Consider the following 6944-nt stretch of genomic DNA (forward strand, 5'->3'; position numbering starts at 1 on the left):
AAGATGAAAATGAATAAACCTTTTAAAATTGTAATATTGTCAGACTGTAGTTGATTATCAAATCAAATCAAATTTACTTATATAGCACATTTAAAAAGAGCTTCACAAAAAGGTCTACAGTACAAAAATATAAAACAATACATAATATACAGTTAGCAAAGCACTAACATCTCAGATTCTGAGCGAAACTTATGTATAAATATTATAGACTTAACACTTAAAGCCACACCGCGTAGGATTTTCACATATAAATAAAATTGAAATAGGAGCATATGTTTTATGATGGATTATTTCATCATTGGAAAAACACCTCATAAATGTACAAACAAAAATGTGTTTTCAGTGTAAGTGGCTCAGCTCTCCTAAGACATGACTGTAACTTTACCGGGAGTGGGTGCGTCTCCAGCTCGTCTCCATGGAGATGTGACTAAAGTCAGTAGAATTTGAGATAAAAAAATAGGTTATAGGTCCTCATCCAAATCCATTCTTTGATTATTCACTGCAGTAATAACATTTTTCTGTGTTGAGCTGGTCAATATGGGCATGTTTTGCACCTATGGCAACAGTAATGTCCAAAATGTTACGCAGTGTGCCTTTAAGTTTGATCAATTTGTTTGACTTTAAAAAAAAAAAATGTTGCTAACATTCAAGTTGAGTTTATCTGGAACTTTTACCACAATGCACCACCCCGTAAAATATTTGTCTTTCCAAGAAAACCGGTTCTAAAAGCTAAATTCATGCTAATTCAAGCTCATGACTGAACTAGGTAAAAAGAATCAAATAAAGAATCTTAAAGGTAGTGTGACAACAAAAAACAAATCAAATTGAAAATATATTAAAAAAGCTATTCCTCAATGTTGCACACAAGTATCTGTTTTAGATTCGTCCCCTTTTTCCTGCGTCGTGCCCGTGCATGTCCCGCCCGTCGCCTTCCGTAAGTCTATAATCGGTCCATTCTCTCGACACAGAATCCGCAGTAAAAGTACAAAAACAACAGGTACTTGAGAGTACTGCGGTCTCCTCCATCTCTTTCCGCTGTGCGCTGCCACGGCCCATTGTCACCAAATGTTGCGTGACTTCTCCCACTTGGCTCGGGCCGGCTTCCCCCTCTTCCCCAATGTTGCGCATGTAAAAAGCCATTGTGGGGCTCACACGGAGGATATAGTCGGGCTTTGTGCGCCGGGAACAAGGCTCGGTGACGGCGACCGTTGGTAAAAGTGACAGCGCGGAATAAAAGAGAAAAGGCTTTAGGTTCAAACGTCAACGGAAACGTCGCTCTTAATCTGCTCTGTCGGGAAAATCTGGGTTTGAACGGTAGAGATGGCAAACTTGAAAGAGATCCATACGCCCCTGATAAAGGCTTTCCATCAACAAAGGAAGTGTATAAAACCGAGCACCTTTTCTCCTGTTCAGCTTTACCCGAATATAAAAGCTTATTGAAAAAAAAGCGTCAAAATAGTAACGGAAATGAGGATGAAAATACTATTAAAAAGTGACCAAAAAAAGCACCAAAAACGCAATAAACAAGCGACAAAAACATGATTAAAAAGTGACGAATAAGCAGGAATAAAGGCACAAAAGAGCAACAAAAAAGTGACAACAATGCAACAAAAAACGTGCCGGAAAAGCAACGTTAACACAATAAAAAGCCGACAAATAAAAGGGACCAAAATGTGACCGAAACGCGACAAAAACAGTATGAAAAGGCGTGGAAAAAAAGCGATGAAGAAAGCAACGAAACATGGCAAAAAACCCAGACGAAATAGTTATGGGCGGATCGATGACAAAGTATCGATATATCGATACCAAACGGCTACTTTTTAAGCGTCGATATTGGGCGAAAAGTATCGATACAAATTTGCATATGTAAAAAGAAGGCGGGGCAGCAATTGTCAACCCAAAAGGATGATTTGTTTCTTTGTTCTGAGCCAAAACAGTCACAACAGCAAAGGATTGAACTGAGCCAGTCATATCATTCTGGTTTAGGTTCTGTTTGTCATTTAAGTATTCATTTAAAATGTTGTTTATGTATTTAATTTCACATTAGTACTGTTTAATTAACCAGTTAAAGTAATATAATTTTAATTGACCAGTTAATTATATAAAATAACCAGTTTTAGAAATGTATATTGATTGAAATACATTCACCCATATGAAATGACCAGTATCGGTATCGACAATAATGACCCCAAAAGTATCGGTATCGTATCGATTCCAAAAAATGTGGTATCGCCCATCCCTAAGACGAAAACGAGACAAATGCGGCAACAAAAAAGTTCCGATCCGTTATGTAGGTCTTAGCTTTCAAATGAGGTGTTATCCCGGCCTATAAGCTGCAAGGCGAGGCATATTTATTTATACCTTGCATTTCATACCCAAGATGACGCCATGCATTCTCCAGTCGGGAATTTTTTAGATTTGGGTAAAGCCTAAACTGGAGAAAATGTCTGTTTGTAGCTACGAGCCCAATATCTAATCTCCTTCTGCTATTGTTGTTTTATCCTCCAGGATAAAGAAAAAGCTGAAATGTTTTGAAAAAGACCTTTGCGCGCTGTGCTATAGATACAGACGGCATCTCGTCATAGAAGGGGGCGTGGCTTCGCCGGGGGGGAAAATAGAATCTTTAGAGAAACACAATTTTCCCTCTTTTTAGACATTTTCTGATGGAATATGAACTTATTTATCACATAAATAAAGTCAAGTGTAAATCGGGCCCATATGGATATTTTCTTACAGCAGATTGTTCAGTAGAAGTGAAAAAACGGCAGTTGTAGCAAGCGCTAGCTAACCGTTAGCATTAGCCCGATGCTAACATGTAGCATGAAGTTAGCATTCTCCGTTTTTCATGTATTTATGGGCTGTTGAACCACTTTGCTCCTCCCCATGTCTTTGTATCTTTATTTAGTAGAAACTATGTTCATAATTCAGGATTTGTTAAAGTAGTTTTTGAATAATTAGACAAAGTTTAGATTCTTCCAAAATTGTTTTCCCCCTTAACTGTTTTCAAAAATGACCATATATGGGCGATTCCAGAGATGCCGTCTGTATCTATGTTAGCTTATCATTGATAGTGAACTAGCTACTAGCTGTTTTTACATGACAGTATTATTGATCTCTATGAAGAATTGGAATTTTAGACACGTGTTAGGAAAGTTAAACACCACTTCCATTTATTTGTCACAAAAAAAAAAGTTATAGGGCTTTAATTCTTTTCACCTAACCTTGAGTCTATTTTCCCATACACTTATCAAATGTGGAGCCATGTCTTGACAGCAACAGTCTTTATTTCAGAAGATTTAGCAAAAAATAGGCCGCAAACATCAGTTGAGTTTAAGGTCAAAGTATGCTTTATTGTGGGCCGTCTGTCTGGTGCAAACTATTTCCTAACTTTCCGCACGTATTTCTAGCATCCCAGTTCTTCCCCGGGATGAGTTTGGTTTATACGCACGTTTCGCAACTTTCAGGGTCACCGTTACAGCAATGCAGTCAAAAACTAGCCTGTAAGCTAACTACTGATAAAACTTAAAACTTTTTAATCACGTGGTCGCTTTTTCGCAAATCTCAGATTAAATTTACCGAAGAAGCGCAAAACACGTTTCTTACCAACAGTAAAAAAAAAACACAGCTCACACGACCAGGAGTGTAGCCCGCTAAGCTAGCACAAGAATCCGCTAAGCTAATTCCAGAACGTGTTCGTATAGATTTCAAGGTACAGGGTTTTTTTGTTGTTTGTAGAGGACTTTAGTCTTAGCCTTAAAATATCGAATGTCAGATTTTCCCATTTGCAAACCGTGACAGTGAAGTTTAAATGGATTTAGCCCCTTACGTCCGCGTTAGCAATCGGGGGGAAAAAAGCGCTTTAGCCTATAGAGTTCGGGAAAGTCTACAGTTACCATGGAGATCGGCCATCTTTGCAGCTGTTCGCATACATTTCCACTGACTAACATTAGCTAAAAACAGTTTATAAAGTGGAGAAAATAGCCGTGGAACAACTACGTTAGCTGCGGAGTTACTGCTGGTAAATACATCTAACACACTGTGGTCTCCAAGTGTTTTAATGTGAACAATAACTCCAGTATTTTAACTTTTAAAATCTCCATTAGTTTACAATTGCCGCTAATCCCATAATGCTTAGCGATATGACGTCACATTCCCGATCTCTATTTAGATGTCGGGCCGTGGAAAGAGGCTGTAAAAGAAAATATTTTTTATTTTATTTACAAATGATTTACTATCATTTAAAAAGAAATTAGCTATTATACTAGAGCTGCAACTAACGATTATTTTGGCATCGATTAATCTATCGAATATTTTTACGATTAATCGATTAATCGCTTGGCTGTGAATGGTGTAGGAAAATTTTACTACATTTTTATTGATTTTTTATCACATAAAGCTAAAGTGGCGCCACTTGAGGACATGTTTATAGAGGAAACTTAAAGTAAATGTTTGTTGGAGGCTCTTGGCGCTAATTCTGCTTCTGATCGGATGAGACACAGACGGATATTTAAGAAATTTACAATATACAAAACACTACAGACCCTTATTATGAAAAACAAAGTAGGTTTTCATCAAAAAAATTACTTTTCATGCTCTATTTGAGTCTGTGTGAATCAGAAAACGATTAATCGATGACTAAAATAGTTGTTATTATTTCAATAATCGATTAGTTGTTGATTAATTGAATTGTTTCAGCTCTACTATTATATGTTTCCACCGTTTGTCCAGAGTGGGAGAAATCAGTTTGTTTTAGATTCTGTTAGCATCATCGCACAGCCCTGTTTTGTAACTGTTCCTTTCCTTTTCTTTTTGCACGAGTGTCCGCCTCCTCTGTGGTGACGAGGCAGCCGCGAGCTTCTCCAAACATATCATAAATCGGCGGCCGTTTGTCACCCGGCGCGTCGCCCGAGGGACGATAAACAGGGCTAATTGTGTCTCTCAGCTGCAGCGGCGGCGGCGTTTCAACTCCATTCGGGATCGGTTTCCTGGCTCCGCAGACCGCTGTCTCCTCCGGCCCGGAGACAAATAAACTCGGCTTGTTATTCAGTCGGATCAGCGCATTACGGGCTAATCCTGGCCCGCTCGCTGTCGGCCCGAGCGAGGAGTGAAACCAAAGTAGTATCTGTGGATTCTTGCCTGGCTGTAATATTAGCGGTACTGATTCTTCACTGATTTTTTTTATTTTTTTTTACTTCTGTCAGTAATTGCTTGTCCTTAAAATAAAAATAAATCATCCATGAATAAGTTTTACACACATGTAGTTTGATTGTGTGCAGCTAAAGCTCATGGAAGTGATCCTGCAGACCTCAGCCAGGAGGTACTGCACATTTGTTTCACTCTAGTCTGAACTTGATAGGTTAGTAAAGAAAATGTAAATATAGAGTTCGGGAAAGTCCACAGTTACCGTGGAGATCCGCCATCTTTGCAGCTGTTAGCATACATTTCCATAGACTGACATTAGCTAAAAACAGTGGAGAAAAAAGCAGTGGAACGACTCTGTTAGCTGCTGAGTTACTGCTGGTAAATACATCTAACACACTGTGGTCTCCAATTGTTTTAATGTGAACAATAACTCCAGTATTTTCAAATCTCCATCCGTTTACAATGGCTGCTAATCCATAATGCTTAGCGATATGAAGTCCCATTCCCGAACTCTATTAGGGCTGAGACGACAATACAGTGCATCACAACAATGAGGGGCCCTGATATCATACATACATACATCATACATAGATACAGACGGCATCTCTGGAATCGCCCATATATGGTCATGTTTGAAAACAGTTAAGGGGAAAACAATTTTGAAAAAAATGAAATTTTCTCTAATTGTTCAAAAACTGCTTTAACAAACGCTGAATTATGAATATAGTTTTCTACTAAATAAAGATACAAAGACATGGGGAGGAGCAAAGTGGTTCAACAACCCATAAATACATGAATAACGGAGAATGCTAACTTGATGCTACATGTTAGCATCGGGCTAATGCTAACGGTTAGCTAGCGCTTGCTACAACTGCCGTTTTTTCACTTCTACTGAACAATCTGTTGCGACAAAATATCCATATGGGCCCAATTTACACTTGACTTTATTTATGTGTGATAAATAAGTTGATATTCCACCAGAAAATGGCTAAAAAGAGTAGAAAATTGTGTTTCTCTAAAGATTCTATTTTCCCCCCCGGCGAAGCCACGCCCCCTTCTATGACTAGATGCCGTCTGCATCTATGCTACATGTTAGCATCGGGCTAATGCTAACGGTTAGCTAGTGCGAGCTACAACTGCCGCTTTTTCACTTCTACTGAACAACCTGCTGTGAGAAAATATCCATATGGGCCCGGTTTATACCTGACTATATTTCTATGTGATAAATAAGTTCATATTCCACCAGAAAATGGCTAAAAAGAGTGAAAAATTGTGTTTCTCAAAAGATTCTGTTTTCCCCCTCGGCGAGGCCACGCCCCCTTCTATGACGAGATGCCGTCTGTATCTATACATATTCTGAATGTAAGCTCAACAGTGAAGGTGCGCTCTGGTGTTTGGGGAACAGAAATGTATGAAAGACATTGCATGCTGGTGGTGAATATTCTCACGAGGCCTAAAAGGGGAAGCCTCGTCCGCAGGCCGTCCCGGGACGCTGCACTGCGGTCGCCCACTGCTCCGATCTATCTTGTGCTGCTCAAACACGTCAGCGGTGTTTGAACATCGAACCGCCAGTGGTTTGGGTCAGTCACATGGCAGCATTGTGAAAAGTGGGTGTAACATAACAACGGCAACACTTTTATTTGTCAAAGCTAAATATTTAACGGATTTGTTTGTTTTTAAGACTTGACCGTGATTGAGGAGAGGACAAGCCTTTTGGCGCTGCATTTGCTACTGATTGGATCGAGCGTGCCGCTGTTTATTTACAGTTATTTTTCTTAACATTAACAGCAGGAGAGAGAAAG

Source organism: Gobius niger (assembly GCF_951799975.1).
Source record: "Gobius niger genome assembly, chromosome: 16".
NCBI classification, from domain to species: domain Eukaryota; kingdom Metazoa; phylum Chordata; class Actinopteri; order Gobiiformes; family Gobiidae; genus Gobius; species Gobius niger.